This window comes from Ranitomeya variabilis, chromosome 3 (genome assembly GCF_051348905.1).
Source record: "Ranitomeya variabilis isolate aRanVar5 chromosome 3, aRanVar5.hap1, whole genome shotgun sequence".
NCBI lineage: Eukaryota > Metazoa > Chordata > Amphibia > Anura > Dendrobatidae > Ranitomeya > Ranitomeya variabilis.
The window spans coordinates 339,454,654-339,479,495 of NC_135234.1; the positions used below are offsets into that span (position 1 = coordinate 339,454,654).

The following is a 24,842-nucleotide window of genomic DNA, read 5'->3' on the forward strand; positions in this document are numbered from 1 at the left end:
GTGCTCCTTCCCTTCCGAGCTCTCCCATGCACACAAACAGTGGTTTACCCCCATATATGGGGTATCAGCGTACTTAGGACAAATTGTAAAACAACTTTTGAGGTCCAATTTCTTCTCTTACCCTTGGGAAAATAAAAAATTGGGGGCGAAAAGATCATTTTTGTGAAAAAATATGATTTTTTTATTTTTACGGCTCTGCATTATAAACTTCTGTGAATCACTTAATGGGTCAAAGTGCTCACCACACATCTAGATAAGTTCCTTAGGGGGTCTACTTTCCAAAATGGTGTCAATTGTGGGGGGTTTCAATGTTTAGGCACATCAGTGGCTCTCCAAACGCATAATAGCGTCTGTTAGGAGTCGAGTTCCCGCTGCTGCACATTCGGGCTCCGCTGCTCATTGCAGCTTTTGAGCGTAGCGAGGCTCAGGGAGGGGGGCTCTAGGAGGGAGGGTAATGTTAGGAGTTGAGTTCCCACTGCTGCACAGGGGGAATCTCGAGCCGTGTCTGCTGCGGTCTCCCATTCTGCATCGGCCGCAGTGGAGCCTGCTCAGCGGAGACGTCGGTCTCAGCATCTCACTGAGTCTGATACTGTGCAAAGGGTTACTGCTGTCTCTCCACGCTCTGCTATTGTACCCTGCACTGATCTGCGGCGAGCAGGCTTTTCTGGGACTAAGTCCTGCTTTGCACACACTGAGCATGCCCAGGGTAAGATCTCTCAGTGGAGATCATAGGTCACATGCTCAGGTACTGCAGAAACTTCCATTGGTCCTCCAGGAAGGTCCTGTACCTGATCAAGTTCTGTGGCAGCCTTCCATTGGTCCTTCTTGGAAGGTCCTGTAGGTGCTGCAGCTATATAAGGTTCTCATGACCGCACGGCCATGCGCTAGTGTCAAATATGTACGAACTCAGCGTCAGTGTGGTCGTGTGTGTGGTCAGGGACCCGGCTGAAATAAGCCCCTAGAATGCTGGCACCTCCGGCAAGGAGTTTTGTGTATGCAGTCAGGGACCCGGCTGAAATAAGCCCCTAGAATGCTGGCACCTCCGGTGAGGAGTTTATGTGTGAATTCAGGGTTGGCTAATAGCCGATAGAATTCCGGCTCCATCGGAGAGGAGCTGCGTGTTGGTTGGACTGCATGACCACTGTCGGCTCTACATAATAGCTGTGTCCCCTGTGAGCTAAACAGGGCACAGAGTTCTCTTTACTACGGGCTCTGTGAAGTAACAGAGTTCGTTTATTCTAATTTGCTTTGCCGCCTTACTTAGCAGCAGGTTCTTTCCTGCACGGTGGATCCCGGGTTGCGAACGCATCTATCGCATCTAATAAATATATTCGGTGTGTTCCGCCAACCCTAACAGTACACTAGCGCCAGGATCTGGCTAAGTAATGTCGGATGAACAGCGATTGCAGGGGTACATTCAGCTGCTGGAAGGCCGGTTGGTGTCTCTTGAGCATGCAACCTCGGCGGTGGATGTTACCGCAATAGCTGTTCAGGCTGCTAGCGTGGCTGCAGCAGCTTTACCCACTGCCACCTCTGTTCCGACTTTCTCACCTCCCTTTGCCTGAGAGATACTCTGGGGACAGTAAGTCCTGTAGGGGTTTCGTGAGCCAGTGTGGTATACACCTCAAGCTCCTGGCTGCACGTTTTCCCACAGAGCGGGCAAAGGTGGGATTCATAATCTCTCTCCTGTCGGACAGAGCGTTGGAGTGGGCTACGCCACTGTGGGAGCGCAACGATCATGTGGTGCAGAGTGTTCCTCGGTTTCTGGACACTCTGAAACAGGTCTTTGTAGGACCTCAAGTCACCCATGATACAGCGCTCCAACTGCTGGCTTTGACTCAGGGTTCAACCATGGTCAGCCATTTTGCCGCTCACTTCCAGACATTAGCGTCTGAGTTGGAATGGCCAGATAAAACCCTCATTCCCGTATTTTGGAGGGGGCTGGCTGACCATGTGAAGGACGCTTTGGCCACTAGGGAGATTCCCACCACACTGGAGGAGCTCATAGCTGTATCAACTCGCATAGACCTTCGTTTTCACGAGCGAAGGTTGGAGCGAGCCCACTGTAGGCAGAGGTTTCGGCTGGATCCCACCTTTGCCAGACCTTTGGAATCTCCAGTCCAGGCATCCGAGTCACATGAGGCCATAGAGGTGACACGAGCGGGATCCAAGTCCCAGTCCGCTCGTGCACTTAAGATCTGTCATGTTTGCCGGCAGTCAGGACATCTTGCCTCCAAGTGTCCTCAGCGGTCGGGGAAACGTCAGCGTCTAGTGGCAGTTGGAGGAGGTACACTAGACACGGCGACGTTGACCTCTAAATTGTCCTTCAAGGGGACAATTACCATAGGCCCATCCACTCTTATGGTAGAGCTATGCGTGGACTCTGGGGCGGAGGGTAATTTTATGTCATCCGCCTTCGCCCAGCGTCACGCAATACCCCTGGTGATGCTCGCCAAACCAGTAACCATTCGAGTGGTAAATGGGTCGACACTACCCTCACAGATTACCCACCAAACCATTCCTTTCACTCTTTCTGTGTCTCCATCACATCAGGAGATTATCTCCCTATTAGTCATTCCTGAGGGAATTGATGAGGTCCTGTTGGGGATTCCATGGCTACGCTATCATTCTCCTCATATAGAGTGGTCCTCTGGGAGAATTTTGGGATGAAGTAAATCCTGTGAGGGTAGATGTCAGAGGGAGTGCGTTCAGGTTGCTACTACAGAGGTACCCGCAGATCTTTCCTCTCTCCCCAAGCACTATTGGCCCTATGAGGACGTATTCTCCAAAAGGGCTGCGGAGACCCTTCCGCCTCACCGCCCCTATGACTGTCCTATTGACCTCTTGCCTGGTGCTAAGCCTCCCCAAGGTCGAGTCTATCCGTTATCTCTCCTGGAGATGGAGGCAATGTCTCAGTACATCCAAGAGAATCTGGCAAGAGGATTCATTAGGAAGTCAGTGTCACCTGCAGGGGCTGGGTTCCTCTTCATACAGAAGAAGAGTGGAGATTTAAGTCCATGCATAGACTACAGGGGTCTTAGCGCCATCACCATTAAGAACAAGTACCCATTACCCCTGATATCTGAGCTTTTTGATAGGCTACGGGGAGCAAGGGTATTTACAAAATTAGATCTGCAGGGTGCTTACAACCTGATTCACATCCGTGAGGGGGACGAATGGAAGACGGCTTTTAACACCAGGGATGGGCACTATGAATATCTGGTGATGCCCTTCGGGCTCTGTAATGCCCCAGCCATTTTCCAAGACTTTGTGAACGACATCTTCCGGGATATGCTCACCACCTCAGTCGTAGTCTATCTGGATGATATTCTCATCTACTCTCCAGATATTGACTCCCATCGGAGAGATGTTCGCAAAGTCTTCGACCTCTTACGGGCAAACTCCCTCTACGCCAAGTTGGAGAAGTGTGTGTTTGAGCAGGAGTCCTTGCCTTTCCTTGGTTATATCATCTTTGCCCAGGGTTTGGCTATGGATCCTGCCAAGCTACAGGCTGTGATGGACTGGCAGGAACCCCATTCACTTAAAGCGGTGCAGCGCTTTATGGGGTTCATTAATTACTATCGTCAGTTCATCCCACACTTCTCAACTTTGGTTGCTCCCTTGGTTGCCCTCACCAAGAAGGGAGCAAATCCCAAGTTGTGGTCAGAGGATGTCTCCAAGGCCTTCCTCTCGGTTAAGTCACACTTTGCTAGCACTCCCATTCTACATCGCCCCGATGTAGATAAGCCATTTATCATGGAGGTGGATGCCTCATCCGTTGGTGCTGGAGCAGTCCTTTTCCAAAAGGATGCTCAAGGTCGGAAGCATGCATGCTTCTTCTTCTCCAAGACCTTCACACCGGCGGAGAGGAATTATTCCATCGGGGACAGGGAGTTGCTAGCCATGAAGTTGGCTTTCTCAGAGTGGAGACATCTCTTGGAGGGAGCTTGCTTTCCCTTCCAGGTTTTCACTGACCACAAAAACTTGGTATATCTACAGACGGCCCAGCGGCTGAATTCTCGCCAGGCTAGATGGTCCTGTTCCTCTCCCAGTTTTATTTTACTCTTCATTTTCTCTCCGGGGAGAAGAACATTCGCGCCGACGCTCTCTCCCGCTCCGAAGTGTCATCTGAGGAGGAGGAGGAGCCTCAGCTTATTGTCCCTTCTGAGAGCCTGAGAACTGTAGCTCCGGTTTCGCTAGAGTCTGTGCCCCCGGGAAAGACTTTCGTGCCAGCGAATTTGCGACTGGAGGTTCTCTCTTGGGCTCACTCGTCCAGAGTGGGTGGGCATTTTAGGACCAAAAGGACATCCGAGCTTTTGGCGAGAACGTACTGGTGGCCGCATATGGCCCGTGATGTTGGGGACTATATTCGGGCATGCGTTTCCTGCGCCCAGAATCGGTCTCCTCGGCAACGGCCTGCTGGGTTGCGTTACCCCCTACCGGTGGCAGACAGACCTTGGGAAATGGTCGGGATGAACTTCGTGGTGGGCATACCCAAGTCGCGTAGCTGCACCATTATCTGGATTGTCACTGATCATTTCTCTAAGATGGTGCTCTTGGTGCCGCTTCCACGGTTACCTTCTGCACGGGCCTTGGCGGCGTTATTCATAAAGCACATTTTCCGTTTACATGGAATGCCTGATAAAATTGTCAGCGACCGGGGTCCCCAGTTCGCGTCTCAGTTTTGGAGAGAGCTCTGCCGTTTACTCAGCATAGAGTTGAATCTCTCCTCTGCATACTATCCCGAGACGAATGGGTTGGTAGAGAGGACCAACCAGACTCTGGTGACATACTTGCAACATTTTGTCTCTGCTAGGCAGGATGATTGGGCATCTTTGCTACCTTGGGCGGAATTTGCCTTGAACAATGCCATAGCCGATTCCACTGGGCAGACTCCTTTTCTCCTTAATTACAGTCAGCATCCGCGTGTCCCTGTGCCCATGCCATCCACCGATTCTAGGGTGGCAGACTGGGTGGTGGAGGCACGTGACATCTGGGACCGCACACAGGATGCCATCCGGGCCTCCAAGGAGAGAATGAGGGTTTCTGCTGATACACACCGGCGCCCCGCTTCGACCTTTGCTCCTGGCGACTTAGTGTGGCTCTCCGCCCGTAACATCAGGCTGCGAGTTGAGTCCACTAAGTTTGCGCCTCTCTACATTAGCCCGTTCAAGGTTCTGGAATAGGTCAACCCTGTGGTCTACCGTTTGGCTGTGCCTCCATGCCTTGGTATCACCGACACTTTTCACGTTTCCCTCTTAAAGCCCGTTCATTTGTCCCAGTTTTCTGAGTCATCTGCCGGGACATCGGGTTCATCCTCTTATGAGTTTGAGGTGAATGCTATCGTGGGGTGAAAGGTGGTACGTGGCAAGACATTTTATCTGGTGGACTGGAAGGGTCACGGTCCAGAAGATAGAACCTGGGAACCTGTGGAGCACATTCGGGCTCCGCTGCTCATTGCAGCTTTTGAGCGTAGCGAGGCTCAAGGAGGGGGGGCCCTAGGAGGGGGGGTAATGTTAGGAGTCGAGTTCACGCTGCTGCATAGGGGGAATCTTGAGCCGTGTCTGCTGCGGTCTCCCATTCTGCATCGGCCGCAGTGGAGCCTGCTCAGCGGAGACGTCGGTCCCAGCGTCTCACTGAGTCTGATACTGTGCAAAGGGTTACTGCTGTCTCTCCAGGCTCTGCTATTGTACCCTGCACTGATCTGCGGCGAGCAGGCTTTTCTGGGACTAAGTCCTGCTTTGAACACACTGAGCATGCCCAGGGTAAGATCTCTCAGTGGAGACCAAGGGTCACATGCTCAGGTACTGCAGAAACTTCCATTGGTCCTCCAGGAAGGTCCTGTACCTGATCAAGTTCTGTGGCAGCCTTCCATTGGTCCTTCTTGGAAGGTCCTGTAGGTGCTGCAGCTATATAAGGTTCTCATTACCGCACGGCCATGCGCTAGTGTCAAATATGTACGAGCTCCGCGCCAGTGTGGTCGTGTGTGTGGTCAGGGACCCGGCTGAAATAAGCCCCTAGAATGCTGGCACCTCCGGCGAGGAGTTTTGTGTATGCAGTCAGGGACCTGGCTGAAATAAGCCCCTAGAATGCTGGCACCTCCGGCGAGGAGTTTATGTGTGAATTCAGGGCTGGCTAATAGCCGATAGAATTCCGGCTCCACCGGAGAGGAGCTGCGTGTTGGTTGGACTGCATGACCACTGTCGGCTCTACACAATAGCTGTGTCCCCTCTGAGCTAAACAGGGCACAGCGTTCTCTTTACTACGGGCTCTGTGAAATAACAGAGTTCGTTTATTCTAATTTGCTTCGCCGCCTTACTTAGCAGCAGGTTCTTTCCTGCACGGTGGATCCCGGGTTGCGAACGCACCTATCCCATCTAATAAATATATTCGGTGCGTTCCGCCAACCCTAACAGCGTCCCATCTCAATTCCTGGCAATTTTGCATTGAAAAGTCAAATGGCGCTCCTTCGCTTCTGAGCTCTTCCATGCGCCCAAACAGTGGTTTACCCCCACATATGGGGTATCGGCGTACTCAAGATAAATTGTACAACAACTTTTGGGATCCATTTTCTCCTGTTACCCTTGGTAAAATAAAACAAATTGGAGCTGAAGTAAATTTTTTGTGAAAAAAAGTTAAATGTTCATTTTTATTTAAACATTCCAAAAATTCCTGTGAAACACCTGAAGGGTTAATAAACTTCTTGAATGTGGTTTTGAGCATCTTAAGGGGTGCAGTTTTTAGAATGGTGTCACACATGGTTATTTTCTATCATATAGACCCCTCAAAATGACTTCAACTGAGATGTGGTCCCTAAAAAAAATGGTGCTGTAAAAATGAGAAATTGCTGGTTAAATTTTAACCCTTATAACTCCCTAAGAAAAAAAAATGTTGGTTCCAAAATTGTGCTGATGTAAAGTAGACGTGGGAAATGTTACGTATTAAGTATTTTGTGTGACATATCTCTGTGATTTAATTGCATAAAAATTCAAAGTTGGAAAATTACAACATTTTCAAAATTTTCGCCAAATTTCCATTTTTTTCACAAATAAAAGCAGGTAATATCAAAGAAATTTTACCATTATCATGAAGTACAGTATGTCAAGAGAAAACAGTGTAGGAATCACCGGGATCCGTTGAAGCGTTCCAGAGTTATAACCTCATTAAGGGACAGTGGTCAGAATTGTAAAAATTGGCCTGGTCATTAACGTGCAAACCACCCTTGGGGGTAAAGGGGTTAAATTTTTTTAAAATGTACTTCAGCCTTCCCCCTCGAGTGACTTTATGTGCGTCAGATATTTTTGCACTCATTTTCTACTATTTTAGGAGAGTGCCAGCTTTTTGCTCTTAAAAAAGTAACAAAAGAAATTAAAGATAAAATTAAAGAGTATTTTTTATTTTGTGCAGAATTCATGATCCATGGTTGCTTTCTTTGATGAATTTGGTCTAAAGAAAAACAGGGAATAGTACAAGATGAAAAAAGAAATGTGACTAAACCAAATCACAATTGATGAATCAGAACCATAATGTCTTCTTTATATATGAGTTCAGTGATCTAATATGTGTGTTCGTACAGTGATTAGCTACAAAATTATAAAAAATCCCATCACTCACAGTGATTGTCTATACTATTTGTGTGCGCTGTGTGCAAAATCTCCAGTGTAGCCTAAGGGTGCTTTCACACTATCGTCGTATGACGCACGTCGCAATGCGTCGTTTTGGAGAAAAAATGCATCCTGCAAAGTTGCCCGCAGGATGCGTTTTTTCTCCATAGACTTGCATTAGCGACACATTGCGACGCAGTGCCACACGTCGCATCCGTCGTGCGACGGATGCGTCATGTTTTGGCGGACCGTCGGCACAAACAAAGTTACATGTAACTTTTTTGTGCGTCGTGTCCGCCATTTCTGACCGCGCATGCGCGGCCGGAACTCCGCCCCCTCCTCCCCGGACATTACAATGGGGCAGCAGATGCGTTGTAAAACTGCATCCGTTGCCCCCGTTGTGCTTTTTTTCACAGCATGCGTCGGTACGTCGGCACGACGCATTGCGTCGTGCGTCGTACAACACTAGTGTGAAAGTAGCCTAAGAGTTGCAGTGTTAAATTACTTTTTGATTATTAAGGCTGACAAGGAAAGTAAGTGACGAAGTCACAAGTAAGAAGCAATTCAGAAAGGCTGAAGCTGTATTAGGCCTCCTTCACTCGTCCTAGTGATTCCTGTTCAGTTAAAAACAGTACTACTGAGATACGTGGTCTGTGTCTGCATGTGACATCCGTGTATTTGCTTGCTGTCCTTGTGTCACATCCATGTGCTGTCTGTGTGTCCGTGTGACACGTACCGGTGCCTGGGAAGAAGCGATACAGTTTGCACTGTAATAATCTGGGGAATGTGACAATACCCCCACAGGTTTCCAGGTTATTGATAACAGCTCACAGCTGTTTGCGTAGCCTTTACTGGTGAATTTACAAGGGACCTAAAAATAAAATTACATAGGGTCTGCCTGTAAATTCAAACCAGCATAGGCTAATTAGACAGCTGTGGGTTGATATCAACAGGCTGGGAAGAGATAATGCAACCTCTCCCAGGCTACTAACATCAGCCCTCTGCCATCCCAGAAATGTTGCAGCCATAAGATGTGTCAACTCTTGCACTTAGCCTCCCTCTTCTACCTCCCTATGGTTGTTGTTGATGTCACCTTTGTATTGTCAGATGACATCAAGCCCAGGGGTTAGTAATGGAGAGGCGTCTATAAGATGCCCCAATTGCTAGCCCCACAGTAAGTATTGAAATAAACACATAGCATGAATAAAATGCTTTATTTGAAATTAAACAAAACACCCAGTTTTACACATTTATTTAAAAATAAAAAACAAGATTAGACTCACCTTACACCAATTCCATTGAAGACATTGTTCCCTGTAAAAGAAAGAAAATAATAAACAACCATTATACTCACTTTACGCCTAATCCACTGATGCCCATGCCCCCTGTAAAAAGACAAAAATAATAAGCAAACATATCCCTCACCTGTCCGAAGTGAAGATAAGCCATACTGTCCCATGCCGCAATCCATCTCTGCGACATTTGATTTACAATCTGAATGGTGGCATGATGCGACTGTTCAAGCTGAAAACCATGAGACAGTGAGGTGCAGCTTCAGTGAGGAGCAGTGATGTCATAGAGCTTACCGCCGGTCACTGAAGGTACAGTCCCAGGATGACTTCACTGTGAGCGGCTCGATGAACTGTAGTGACCTCAATGAGAAAATTCCTATGGTGCTTGCGGTGATCTCATCGAGGTCACCACAGTTCATCGGGCTGCTCACAGTCAACTGCGTTCACAACAACACATTGTGTCCTGCTTTTCAGCATGAGCGATCACATCATGACACCGTTCATGTAAAAATTAAATGCCGAAGAGATTGATTACGGCGTGGGACAATAAGGTTTATATTCACTTCTGACTGGTGAGGGATATGGTGGTTTATTGTTTTTGTTTTTTTACAGGGGACAAGGGTTGGTTATGCGTAAGGTGAGTATTATGGTTATTTATTAATTTCTGTCTTTTATAGGGGACAAGGGCTTCAATGAAAAAGGTGTAAGGTGCGTATAACTGAGTTTTTGTTTTTTAATAAATGTGTAATACATGTTTATTTATTTTATTTTAAATAAAGGATTTTATTCTTGCTGTTAGTTTATTTCAATACTTTCTATGGGGTTAGTAGTGGGGCGTCTTATAGACGCCTCTACATTACAAACGAGTGCGCTTGATATCACTTGACAATGTAAAGGTGACATCTATCCCAACCCTATTTGTTATGACCCCAATGGCGAGGGTCTCAGAGGAACGTGGAAGTCTGCAGAATAAAAAAATCCAGCTCATAGGGCAGTGGTAACTGGGTTGACCATATATCTACTCCTAACGCCAACACTAGAAGTAGCCGGGGATCATTCCTACGTTGATTCTAGATGACACGCGCCAGCCGGAGAATCTAGCTACCCCTAGTAGAGGAAAACAAAGACCTTTCTTGCCTCCAGAGAAGGGGACCCCAAAGCTGGATAGAAGCCCCCCACAAATAATGACGGTGAGGTAAGAGGAAATGACAAACACAGAAATGAACCAGGTTTAGCACAGAGAGGCCCGCTTACTGATAGCAGAATAAAGAAAGGTAACTTATATGGCCAACAAAAACCCTATCAAAATCCACACTGGAAATTCAAGAACCCCCGAACCGTCTAACGGTCCGGGGGGAGAACACCAGCCCCCTAGAGCTTCCAGCAAAGGTCAGGATATAGATTTGGAACAAGCTGGACAAAAATACAAAACCAAAACAAATAGCAAAAAGCAAAAGGCAGACTTAGCTGATATAACTGGAACCAGGATCAGTAGACAAGAGCACAGCAGACTAGCTCTGATAACTACGTTGCCAGGCATTGAACTGAAGGTCCAGGGAGCTTATATAGCAACACCCCTAACTAACGACCCAGGTGCGGATAAAAGGAATGACAGAAAAACCAGAGTCAAAAAACTAGTAACCACTAGAGGGAGCAAAAAGCAAATTCACAACACCTATTACCCCATTTGCTACTACCACAGGGCAAGTGGGAAGTGCGATGCTAAGCGCCAGATTTTGGGCATCTTATGGATGTGCCCTATTTCTGGGCCGGCTGAGGGCTGATGTTGGTAGCCAGGTGGGGGGGGGTAATATCTCTGACCCCCTACCAGACTATTAATATCCACCCACAACTGTCTGTTTGGCCTTTTGTTGTTTAATTTATAGGTGGACCCTATGTCATTTTTTGGGGGCCCTCATAAAATCACCAGGAAAGGCTAAACAAACAGCTGTGATCTGTTATTAATAGCCTGGCAACCTTTTGGGAGATTGACACTTTTCAGGGATTACTAACAGGTACAAAACCGCAAGATGAAAATCTAGGATATAGGGAGAGAAAAGACAATCTGGGTAAAACAAGAAAATCACACTATACTGCTTCAATAAGTAAAGTGGAGTAAGGATACTTTTTTTCTTTTCACATTTAGCAAAGACAAATACAGAAGTAAACCATCTGAAATATATTACTACATTCTTTTGTTTTATTTCTAAAAATGCATGGCAATTATATATTGTTGATTCTTAAAGATGCAAGGAAAAAACAAAGATTTTTTATGCCTACATATTTTTCCTTTGTACATTTCTAAATAAATAAGTTACAAAGGTATTTCACAACTGGGACTATTTCCCAAAACTATTCTATTGACAAGAAAAACGCTCCTCTCCTCAAACCATGAGCTTTTGAAGAGAGTTTTTTTCTTTTAAAAAAGTCTAGTTTCAGAAGAACACGGTAAAGGCTTTGGCAACTGAACCGTCTTTCCACGAGCCAAGGAGGGGGTGAGAGACAAAGACCTAGATTTTTTTTCCTTTTTACATACTGATTGAAATTCCAGAATTTTCCAGCCCTCCATAACTGTGTATTGTGGTCTGAACCGGACACATCAGGGACTTTGAACGTATTTCTGTGTTTTTGTTCTTTGAGGTCATTCCCAAGAACTATTAACAAAAAGTAGCATTACTGCTTATGGATTTACTGTAGTTTTATTTATGATTTCCATTTACTTTACTAATGTGAAACACACAGGTATATTATTTTTGGGAATATTATGTTGACAATATAGGTATTGTTCAAATTACAATAAATGTTAATAACAGATTCTATAAGTGTGCCAGTGCTGGCAGTAAAGGATCCAATTTCAAAGATCTTCACGGCCCAAATCCACCGATATGATATATTTTGTTTCAAATCCATTAAAGATTGACTGATTTAGAAAATGCTGAATGGCAAAAGCATTGAGCTTCATTTTTACAGACCATGAGAATTTTAGCTAGTGGTATTAGGGACCCAATCTGTGAAAGGTATATATGGGGCCATCTGTGGCAAACAAAAAAAGAACCACCTGTTTAATGCACTGGAAGTGGTACTTATGTGGCCGACACTATAGGCATAAAATCGGGATTTTGAAGGCATCTTTGACACACATACACTGCTAGGAGATTTTTTTAAGGATTTTTTTCAGAAACTTTAAGGAACGTGAAATACTAAAGGAGATTGCTGGATAACGTTCATCATTGTTTCACCCAGGGTGGAAGGTGAATGTATATATATTAATCCAATCCAAACCAGTGAGACACAGTGGGTTTTCTTGGAGTTGGAAAACATGTCTGCTTGTCTCACACTTATCCATGGGTGATATTGGAGCTCAGCGCCTTTGAAATCAGTAGGTGCGCAGTAGCTATCAATCAAAAATAGCTGCCAACAGGAGCACTGGTGATGGTTATTTGCCTCATTAATTGACTAAGCTAATATAATGTTTTTGTTGTAAACTCAGTACACCTTCATTTTATCAATAGCCTTTGCAATGTGAAATAATTGCACTGGGTGCTTTTAATGTAAGGTTTAAAGGGATTTTCTCACAAGCAAAGTACATTTTAATCAGTAGATCTTGGAATAAAAAGAAGCTCCACAATTGGATGTGCTAAAAAATGTTCCTGTGCTGAGATAATCTTATAAATGTGCCCCTGCTGTGTACTGTGTAATGGCTGTGTCTGACCGTACAGGAACATGGTCTGATCATACCACATCTGCTGGGCAGGGAACGAAGGAAAAGAGTATACAAACATTACAGCACGTAATCACAGATGATTCTTTCTGTGATGTAAAGCATTTCCCTGCCTGTTTTTAAACATGTTTTACCTCACAGAAAGCAGCATCTTATTATTCCAAGATCTACTGATTAAAATGTACTTTGTTCATGGAAAAAAACCATTTAAGGCACATAATGTCAGTCAAACCAGCTAATATCGGCGAGTTTGGCTGACAGTCTAATTTGACAGATGATGTCAGAGGAGATAAGGATCTGGCATGTCTGATTTTGGACTGCTGATTCCTTTGTTTTATTTTTAGATAAGCTGCTGCCAGAGATGTCTGCCAGTGGCTCTATCATAGAAAACATAGGAGCACTTGGCAGAGCGAGCACTCCTATTTATGGGACAGTTGGGCGAGATACAGTGGCTGCTGGCCAAATAATCATTCAAACCATCTAATGTGTATTGGAAAGTTTACTGTATGTTAAGGTCTAAAATAGTATAGCCATTTAATTACTTGAATTATTATCAGTATTAATGTTGAAAAGTAACATCAATTAGCATTTACCAGAACTGAAACTAAGAGGGAAAATATTTTAATTTAAGATAGTAGGTCATTGATTCAGCAAAAATGTGTGAATAGAAAAGCTTCATTCAACTATTAACATAAAAAACTTTGGAAAGGAAGAAAAAAGGAAATATCACTTGGCAATAATTTGTAGGTAATGGCTTAAAATAAGAACTGTGGTTTTACCACCATTAGGACCACCCTGATTTTGTACTGAATTTGGATAAATGGCTTTTGTTTCAGATTTCAGCATGAAACAATCTCTCCCATGATCTATTTTCTTGTTTCAACAGTGTAAATATGTATGTAATGCAATTTCAGTGTGCTAATATACTCAGCTAAAACCGTCTTCTTCGGTGTTCACCACTGTTCTGCTCCTCTTCGGAGTGACGTCTGCACTCTTCAGACCCTCCATGTCACACTGCACTCTGTGTGACCCAGAAGTGGCTTTGACAGTGTAATTCTCTGGAGCGTCAGAACAAGGCTCTATAGACTTACATTGTTAAAGGATCTTCCAGCTCACCCATAGAGCATAGAGTGACTCGGAGTGTTTGAAGAGCAGTGATGTCACTGTGAAGAGGAGCAGAACATCACTGGACACCTGTAAAGATGGTGGTAGGTGAATATATTAACACACTTACACTACAGTGCATGCAGTGTAGTGTCAGAGCTTCTTTAATTAAATTTATCCTGAGGTGAGGACACAAATAATTTATTTTATTTGACCATTATTAGATATGATATGTGCATCTCTGGTAGTGAGTGAAAGTGAGTCTTGCTTGCATGTATTATTTTAGATTATTGGTGTAATTAATCACAGTGGTGTATATTATGTACCATAAGGAAAGTTTTGTACTACAGCTATCTTACTATAATTAGACTGTAATAAAAAAAAAACTATATAAATGTCTATGTAAAAACAATACTAAACAACAAAAACAAACATTTTCTGATTTATTTTTTCTAAATTACAGATCTATTTGCAATTTGGCCAGAGCAAGTGCTATTGCAAACGCTGTGACAAGACCAGGTAAGACTGAATAGTTCAGTAAATAAGAGTTTATGACATACTCTTCCTCTGTGCCTACACTGTAGAATTTTGATGTATTACTATTATACTTGATCTTGCTAAGTAGTAAAACAAAACTGAACTCAATTAAAAAAGGCAAAGTGGGACAAATTCTTTGGATTTTCTGTCGTTGCACGCAATGTCGCATGCAACACCCTTGCCATAGACTTCGACGCAAATCACATGTGACTCATCTGAAACTTCGTGGTTCTTTACAGCGAAATCAGAGCCCTAAAATAGTCGGGGCACAGCAAATAGCACAGATGTTTTTGTAGTGCAACTTTACTGAGAATTGCTGTCGTGCAACACATGTTACCTTGTAGACCTAGCTTAAATTGGTATGAGACATTGTTAACTCAAATGGCACCATGGAGAGCAGCTGCACTTGCTTTCCTGGTTTTGCTCCATGAACATTTAACCCCTCGTAACCAGGGGCACAAAATGTATTTATTTTCTTACATAGCACACAGAGCATAATTCACAGAACTTTACAGACATTATCATCACTGTCCCAATTGGGGCTCACAAACTTAATTTCCAATCTTTGAAGTGTGGGAAGAACCAACTTAAACATGGGAAGAACCTAAAAGAAATCAATGCAGATGTTGGCCTTAAGGCCTCAGAATTGCAAAGTGACAGCACTAACAACTGGGCCAATGTGCTACCCAAACTTCTTTCACCCTCTCACATCATGTCACACCTGTGGATGTACAGCATCAATGTGCAGCCTCTGCATAGAAGCGTGGTAAACCAAGCGCCCTCAAGTGCAATGTACAGCGCAGGCACAAAGACTGCGGAAGTGTGTGCAGATGCAAGATTTCCTGCTTAGTGCCTAATGTCGGCTATCAATCATAGGGTGTCAGGCGCTAAGGATGGGGAGGCAGACTTTCATTAGATGCTTTGGGCTGGATGAAGCATCTAACGACTAATTTGCATAATGATAAAGTCATGGATTTCTATGGAATAATGAACAGCAAATAAAAAAGTATCAATGCATTTATTTTTCAATGACCTACACAAGCTTATACATGGTTAAAGAGGGGGGGTTTGAAATTGCTGACAGATTACTGTTGACAAATAATATGTATTAGCTATGGTGCTGAAAACCACCTCAATATAAACCATACAGTGTGCCATTAACACATACATACAATAAGACATAGGTTTTGAATTGGGATTCATCAGCAAAAAAAATAAAACTAATGAAAATGGCCTGGTGCTTGGGAAGATCCAGCTATCATGGTCCACGTACAGTAGGTACCTATGACACAATATGTGGTAACCGGAAAATCTTTAAGAATAGTTTTAAATAATTAGGCTGCAAAGCTAAAGGGAAAAGCCTCAAGGTAGTTTTCTCTGGAATACTGCCCATGCCATGCACAATCCAGGAGAGACAATAGGACCTTAACAAGTTAAATGCATGGCTTAAGTATTGGTGTCAGGAAGGATTTGGACTCTTAGAACACTGGACTGAGTTTTATTGTAGCGCAATCTGAGTTCTGCTGAAAAATTTGAAGGATGTCTGCTGTTCTGGGAGAAAGAATTGTATCAGGGGTGCTGGAATATGTAAACTAGGGAAGAGCGGGAAAGGCAAGGAAGAAAATAAAGGGGTATATTAGAGAAAGGTCAGATTTTATTACAGGATAGAGAATTGGACAATGGGAAAGTAGTAGGTCAGTGGATAGGGAGATCCATGTGCAGCAAACAATGAAGAGAAAAGCACACAAAAAAAATCAGGAATTAACATTTCGGAAAGTAAATGTGGCAAAATGGAAGGAAAAGTGTATGTTCATACATGCCAGGAGCCTAACAAACATTAACCCCTTAACCCTTTAGCCATTTTCCATTTTTGCTTTTTCGTTTTTTGCTTCTCTTCTTCACAGAGCCATAACTTTTTTATTTTTCCGTCAATATGGCCGTGTGAGGGCTTGATTTTTGCGGAACAACTTGTACTTTTGAATGCACCATTGGTTTTAACATATCGTGTCCTGGAGAATGGAAAAAAATTCCAAGTGCGGTGAAATTGCAAAAAAAAGTGTAATTTCACAATTTTTTTTTTAAACATATTTACAAAATGCTAAAACTGTCATTGAGTCTCCTGGTGATTTAGTTCACACACACTAAACATGTATATATTTTTTTATTTAAGTGATGAAAAAAAATCCACAATTTGTTAAAAAATAAATTGCGCCATTTTCTGAGTCCTGTAGCATCTCCATTTTTTGTGATCTGGAGCTGGTTGAGGGCTTATTGTTTGGTGCCAAGCTGACGTTTTATTGATATAATTTTGGTGTAGATTCAATGTTTTGATCGTTGTTATTGAATTTTATTTCAATGTAGCAGCGACCAAATTAACGTAATTGTGGAATTTCAAATTTTTTTCTTATTATTCTGAGCGCGGTGATACAAAATATATGTGTATTTGATTTTTTTTATTGTTATATTTTGAATGGGGTGAAAGGGGGGTGATTTGATCTTTTATATATTTTTTTAATTTTTTTATATTTTTAAAAACTTTTTTTTACTTTTTGCCTGCTTCAATAGTCTCATGGGAAACTAGAAGCTGCAGTACTTTGATCGCCTCTCCTACACACAGGCAATGATCAGATTGCTTATGTGTAGCAGAAATTCTCACTTGCTATGAGCGTCGACCATGCCCTCTGGAAAGAGAATGGTTCATTCTCCACAGGTAACCAGCCTTCTTTACCATAAGAACAATTAAGCTGCCTGTTAGGACTGGCGGAATGCACCAAATAATAATTGGAGATGATATAAGGTGCGTTTGCAGTCCGGGGTCCACCGTGCAGCTAAGACACCTGCTGCTTGGTAATGCCGTCTAGATGGCGGTATAATGTGAGTACACACACGGGTTAGCTTCACCCGGTATGAAGGAAGCAAACCCTGTTGCATCACAGGGCCACGATACCGCACAGAGAGCACAAGCAAGGCGACACAGAACTCTGCCCCAAGACTCAGGGTAAGAGTCCCTCTAGATCTCTTGCGCTCGACACCGCTACTGCGGTGCCAGGGAAACTAAAGTAACAGGAGTGCATGCAGCGCCACTCTGGCGGACACCACTAACCACACTAAGTAGGGCTAGGAAAGCGCACACGGCGCCACTCTGGTGGTTGCTGCTAACTGGATTAGCAACTTGTGCAATTGTGCAGTATAGCACTGTCAGGCTCTAGGTAGCTCTACCATTCGCAAGCAGGCAACAACACTAGGGATGGGAATGATTCGTAGCTTTCATCCATCGACAGGCATTCATCCACACACACAAGTTAATAAGTTTACACTAGTTCATGGCCGAGTGGCCATGCAAACCTTTTAGAGTAGTAGCGCTCCGGGACCTTCCTGATGGGCCAATGGGAGGTCGTCCCGTGGGCATGCTCAGTGTGGGAAAAGCAGGCCTTCGTCCCTGAAATGCCTGCTCGCTGCTGAACAGTGCTGGCTACAAAGGCAGAGCCTGGAAAGGCAGCAGTACCCAAGCACACAGTATCAGCTTGAGCCAGATGCTGGGATTGACGTCTCTGCTGAGCAGGTTCCACTGTGGCTGGAGGAGAATGGGAGACCACAGTGGACATGGTTCGAGATTCCCCCTGTGCAGTGGCGGGAACTTGACACCTAACACCGCGTAATAGTCTAACTCAGTGGTTTCAAACATGTGGGCCCCTGAGGCTACTTCTTGTGGCCCGCAGGCACTGTAGAACCCTTGACGATCATGGCCTGGTCATGGGGTCTGCCAATGTTAAAGCTTTATTTCATTTGTATCTGCACAGCAATACCAATGCCAGCCTCCGGCCTGCAGCTGACATCAGTATGCCAGCGTCTTATGTTGACACGCTGAAGGCAGTGACGTCATAAGCCATCGATTACTACAATATGGGGACCAGAATTGAACATTACTATAAGAAGAAGACCAGGATGGGACATTACTATAAAAGGGGACCAGGATGGGGCATTACTATAAGAAGGGGACCAGGATGGGGCATTACTATAAGAAGGGGACCAGGTTGGAACAATACAATAAGAATAGGACCAGGATGGGGTATTACTATAAGAAGGAGACCAGGAAAGTCTAACTCAAGAGCAGGTCAAAGCAAGAACCACTGATGCTTTCATAACAGGTTTGGATTCTTATTTAGGAAAAAACATAAATGCTTATGTAAATATAAAATATTCTTTCCTGAATGATTTATCCATTAGAATGACAATTGGGAGGGACAAGGAGTGAACAATTTGTTCTTTTGGGGAGGACTAGATCAATCATTGTCATTGTATAGTCAGCAAAAACTGAAGTTTGGTGCTTTAGTGTTTTTAAATAACTTTGGTTAGATGTTCCTATGATTACTGAAGTATAATTCTTTGCTTTTAATACAATTTAAAATTTTTATTAAGAAATACGGTACATGAAGTTTATGCAAAGACTTCTGCATTTACAGTTTTAACCTAGTTTTCAACGACTTCTGAAATTTGCCCTGGTTACGGGATATCAGCTTCTAGACAAAATTGTGACTGATGACAACCCATTCATGCTTAATCAGTGCTTGGAGTTTATCACAATTTCTGAGATTTTATTCCTCCACTCTCTTTTTGAGGATTGACCACAAGTTCTGTATAGGATTGAAATCTTAGGAAATTTCTGGCTATGGATTTCAAATTTGAATGTTGTGCTCACCAATTGAATGCATTATCATTTTTCTTTGTGACTTTGTTATTCAACATGCTGGAAAAAGCATTTTTCAACACCAAATTGCTCTTGGATTGTTGAAAGAAGTTGTTCTTGGATGGAGGATGTTTAAACTAAAAGCAAGTCATTTTTACCTTATCAGTGCTTGGAGTTTATCTCGATTTCTGTGTTTTTGTTTGTCAATACACACTTTTTAAAGATTGTCCAAAAGTTCTCAATGAGAGATTGAAATCTGCAAATTTTCCTGGCCTTAGACCCAAATTTCATTATTTTGTTCACTAAGTCACTTATTTATCAATTTTACTTTGTGATATGATGCTCCATCATGCTGGAAAAAGCATTTCATCACCAAATTGCTCTTGTATTGTTAGGGGAAGTTGTTTTTGGAGGATGCTTTGATACCATTCCTTATTTGCGGCAGTGTTTTTAGGCAAAATTGTGAATAAGTCCACTTCCTTGGATGAAAATCAACACCACACATGAATGGGTCTTAGAAATATTTACTGTTGGCATGACACGAGACTCATGGTAGCTCTCACCTTTTCATCTCCGGACATTCATTCTTGCCGATGTCCCATATAGTCTGAAGGGGTCTTCATCAGAGAAAATGACTTTATCTCTTTCATCTACAGTCTAATCCCTGTACTTCCTGCTACATTATTTCTCTGATGAAGCTCCTTTCAGACTGTTTGGGACATCTGGAAGAATGATTGCCCAGAGAGAGAAGGGGAGCGCCTTAAAAACCAAAACAAACAAAAACTCTGAAATTGTGATAAACTCCAAGCACCGATAAGGCAAGAAACATTTCCATCAGTCAGGATTTGGCCCTGAAGCTGAACCCGCAGCATGCCAGAGAGATTTGCAGAAGTATTGAAAAAAGGGTCAGCATGGTAAAAATTGACTTTGCATAAACGTGATGCATTTATTAATAAAAGTTTATAAACTTCTGAAATGCTTATAATTGTACTTCAGCAATCATGGACACATCTGACTAAAATTTTTAAAAACCCTAGAAGCAGCAAACTTTATGGAAATCAACATTTTTGTCAGTCTCAAAACTATTAGGCTGTCGTCACACATTCAGTATTTGGTCAGTGTTTTACATCAGTATTTGTAAGCCAAGACCAGGAGTGGGTGATAAATGCAGAAGTGGTGAACATGTTTCTATTATCCTTTTCATCTAATTGTTCCACTCTTGGTTTTGGCTTACAAATACTGATGTAAAATACTGACCAAATACTGATAGTGTGACGGCAGCCTTAACCATGACTGTGCAAGCAAAAAGAAGAAGAAATGCGGCACTCACCCTTTATCTTCAGCTAAATTTGTGTCCTTTATTTAGCACTTAAGCCATAACAAACATTGTGCGGCATCGGCAGGAGTGAACGAGGGAGCGGGAGAGTGAAGAGACGGGACACGTCTTAACCATGACTGTACACGTGCCCCTTTCCAGAGGTGGACATATCACTGGTGCAACCTGTGCGGCTGCACAGGGACCCAAGAGGTAAAGAAGCCCATTTCTACCTCCAAAGCAGGTGTAATTTTGCATTTTTTGGAGCTCTTGGGCTGCAAAGGGCCCATATATTGTTCTTGCACAGGGGCCCTTTTCTGTCTGTGTCGACAGTGCCCCTTTCCTTTGTCCTTTCCCAGCCCTTGGTTGCACTTGATAGAAATCTTTTTTCAACCATATGAACTATGCAATATAATTATTTACACATTACTGAACTGCTCCTGTTATTCGTGTGGTATGGAGCCACAATACATATATTGGTTTCTGGAGCTAATCAGACTCCCTTGTATGCATGAGCCGCAAAACAGTGAGAACAGCAAACCAGAATCTGTCAACAGCCCGACATGAAGGTTGTGTGTCTGCCGTGGTCTTGAATTGAGTCCTTGCTGTATTACCTGCTCCCTGGCCAGGTAATGTACCATCTGCAATGCAAGTAGCAAGAACTGTATTAGACGGCTGTTACAAATACTCCTATAAAATGGGCTTGATGACGTGTGGCATTTTTGTGACTGATTGTTTGCAAATAAAAGATCCAGCCAATGTACAAATGCAAGTTTTGTTGAGATTTTCTTCAGTAAAAGCTATTCTTGAGGACACTTGTAGAATACAAGCGTTCAGAGGGTTTTTATGCAGATATTATCCTATTATTACTCTGCATGTGATCATAAGGATAGACTCTAAGGAGGATTGAATTAAGGACATGTGACAAAGTGCGAGTGAGATTACCATGGAAACAGAAGTTCAGAACTATTCAGAAAAATCACTGAGAGTGAAGAGGTCAGTAATTATAGCATATGTATGGAGAGTTGGTGGGACTATAATTAAAATTGTGTGGTGTTCACTCTCATTTTTAATTATCTAATAATTGTATACCTCTAACCTGTTGCATTTAACTAAGTTGGGCCAAAGTGAATCAATCAGCTCTTGGTCGAGGCCTCGGCGCATTTTGACCCTTAACACTCTCTATAGTCAAGCTTTGGATAGGAGAACTTATATTGAAGTAGATTTAATGTACGGAACAAGAACAAAATCGAATTTCAGGATTCACCAATTTATCATAACTTTATGATGGATAATTGTGAGAGTGTTGTAAGTTGAGTCTGACTGTCAACATTTTTTCTATGTGAATACATTTTATTTTATTAAGAACCATGATGTAGAAGACTTTGGTTAACTGTGCAGTTAGTTGCCATAATTAGCAGAGTCTGTCTGTGGATGGTGATTCACAAAAATCCCTGAAATGCTTATGGGTAAAGGGAGACTATTCCTAATCTTTCTATCATTCAGACAGGTCTCCCCTATATTAACATGCTCTTTGTACATATAACATGGCCGAGTGCTATCCGATGTTTTATCCGATAGCACTCCGACCAATGTTATACTATTGGGCAGTGCAGATCTGCATTTTTTTCTTATGCTGATTCGGCATGAGAAAACAATCGCAGCATGCTGTGAGTGCATCCGGTAACACCGCGCAACAAATTTTAGGGAAATTCTTGTCCCCTGAGAAAATGTTATTGTATCTTATAGATTTTGACATGCTGAACACGAATATGTTTTCCAAAAGTCTGTATCACATAAGGTTTCTAACCCCTTCATGACTGGAGCTTTTTTCGAGCTTTCGTTTTCATTTTTCGCTCCCCTTTTTTCCAGAGCCATAACTTGCTGTGTGAGGGCTTATTTTTTTGTGGGATGAGTTGTCCTTTTGAAAGACACCATTGGTTTTACCATGTCATGTACTCAAAAACAGGAAAAAAATTCCAAGTGCGGTGAAATTGCAAAAAAAGTGCAATCCCACACTTGTTTTTTGCTTGGCTTTTTTGCTAGGTTCACTCTATGCTAAAACTGACCTGCCATTATGATTCTCCAGGTCATTATGAGTTCATAGACATCAAACATGTCTAGGTTCTCTTTTATGTAAGTGGTGAAAAAAATCCAAAGTTTGCAAAAAAAAAGAATTGCGCAAATTTCTGAGACCCGTAGCATCTCCATTTTTTTGTGATCTCGGGTTGGGCTTATTTTTTTCATACTGAGTTGATGTTTTTTAATGATGCCCGTTATTGCATTTTAATGCAATGTCGGGGCAACCAAAAAAACGTAATTCAGGCATTTTGATTTTTTTATCGCTATGGCGTTTATCGATCAGGTTAATTCTTTTTTTAATTGATAGATCGGGCGATTCTGAACGCAGAAATACGTGTAGGTTTGATTTTTTTATTATTGTTTTATTTTGATTGGGGCGAAAGGGGGGTGATTTGAACTTTTATGCTTTTTTATTCTTTTTTATATTTTTAAACACTTTTTTTAACTTTCGGCATGCTTCAATAATGGGAGGCTAGAAGCTGCCATAGTGTGATCGCCTCTGCTACATAGAGGTGATGCTCAGATCACCTCTATGCAGCAGAATTACAGGCTTGCTATAAGCACTGACCACAGGGTGGGGCTCATAGCAATCTGCCATCAACAACAATATCAAAATATTGTTTAAAAACAGTCAGTGAAATATTTTACCTCACAAAATAAATCCTCAGTGATCCCCTGCTGTGATGTCAGTATTGTCTTTTGATTCCTCCCCTGCCCAGGAGATGTGGTATTCACCGTACAAGATCAGAAATGATCACTACACTGTGACTTTATTTATATACTAGCTGTACTACGCGGCTTCGCCTGGGTTAATAACTGCTGTTAGCAAAATAGAATGTGTTAAAAAAAAATTATTCTGCACACAAAAACCACAAAACAAATAGATAGAAATGTAATTATTAAAAGGCAAAAACTAAGCTAATAGAAGCATTTTACAACATATATTTCAACACCACAGATAGTCCACACAGATTTAACTAAATTGGCCAAGTAATGTGAAGTAATCTTCTACTACTTATTCGAGAGCCTTTTGATAAACAACATTCTTAGTTTTTCCTTCAGGTGCAAAGACGAACAGATTTTTGGCTGTTCCAACTCTTGAACAGGCCACATAAAGTTGACCATGAGAAAAGCATGGAGATTGTAAATCGATTCCAGCTACTTTCAAGGACTGTCCCTGAGCCTTGTTGATGGACATAGCAAATTCCAGTCGAACAGGAAACTGGAGGCGTTTAAAATCAAAAGGCAAATCAGATGGAATGAGAGGAATTTTTGGAATGAAAACATCTTCTCCTGTGGCACATCCTGTCAAAATGGTTGCCTCAATTACATGTGGAAACAGGTTCTTAATCAAGAGTCTTGTTACATTACACAGCTTTGGTGGATCCAAATTTCTCAATAGCAGAATAGGCGCTCCATGTTTTGGAAAGAGGTTGTGAGGAGGAAGTCCTTGTATCTCCAAGGAATTGAGGAACTCAGTTGTATAAAATAATCCTTGAGCAGGGTCTATTACTGCATCCACTGACTTGTAGGTTGTGCACACACCTGGAAGAAGATTTAGAATTTGAAGATTGATCTTGTTGACGCTGTCATTTTTGGGAGCTAAAATAGCCCTTTCACATAGCCAGCCAGAATTTTTGAAGTGCAGTTGAATGTTTGGAAAAAACTTTGCTTTCAACTCCTCAATAGAAGTCACAATGCATCAAAAGTTGATTGGGAAGGTGATCTGTCCAGTGGTTGAGTTTACTGGTGCCTTGCCATCTCCAATAGTCAACAGCTGGCTCGAAAACAGTCCAGCAGAAACATCGCCTGTCATGTAGACCCTCATGTTTGTGTTCAGTGACATTTTCTTTACTTTTCTCCAAAGGTATGATGCTTTGAGACAGGCATTGAGTTCGTCTGCAGGGGTTGATCTTGGAATAACAGGTAGTGTTTGGCGCAAGTCACCTGCCAAAACAACAGCTACTCCTCCCATGATATATTTGTTGCTACGCAGGTCTTGCAGCAGTCTGTCCACTGCTTCCAGAGCCCTTTTGTGTGACATGGTGCATTCATCACAAATGATGGCACTGCATTTTTGAAGCAATTTGGCCAGTCCTGATCCCTTGGCAATATTACACACGGGGCTGTCACTATGAGACAGGTTAAGTGGTAGTTTAAATGTCGAATGTGCTGTCCTGCCACCTTTTAAAAGTGTAGCTGCAATTCCAGAAGATGCCACTGCAAGTGCAATCTTATTTTGTTATCGAAATTTTGCCAGGAGCAAGTTGATTACAAATGTCTTTCCTGTTCCACCTGGAGCATCAAGGAAGACAATCCCACCTTTGTTGGTTTCACTGAAACTTAAAATGTAGTTATAGGCTTATAGGCGTCCCTTTTATCTGGTACCAATATTGGCTCGTTCTGAGACACAAATGCTGTCAGTTCATCAATATTGTAGTTTGTTTCTGTGAAAATCTCCCTACACATTTGGATGCCTTCAGGATTTCTTATTGCAGCA

At 42.8% G+C, this 24,842-nt stretch overlaps 1 protein-coding gene across 2 annotated transcripts in view; it reads left to right on the forward strand.

Moving 5' to 3' along the window:
- COL8A2 (collagen type VIII alpha 2 chain) overlaps positions 1-24,842 on the forward strand; it is a 396,338-nt gene that overhangs the window by 111,799 nt on the left and 259,697 nt on the right. For both annotated transcript variants that reach the window (XM_077295828.1, XM_077295830.1), the window contains exon 2: positions 14,185-14,240. The gene's annotated coding sequence lies outside the window, so the exon portion shown is untranslated. The remainder of the gene's footprint in view (positions 1-14,184; positions 14,241-24,842) is intronic.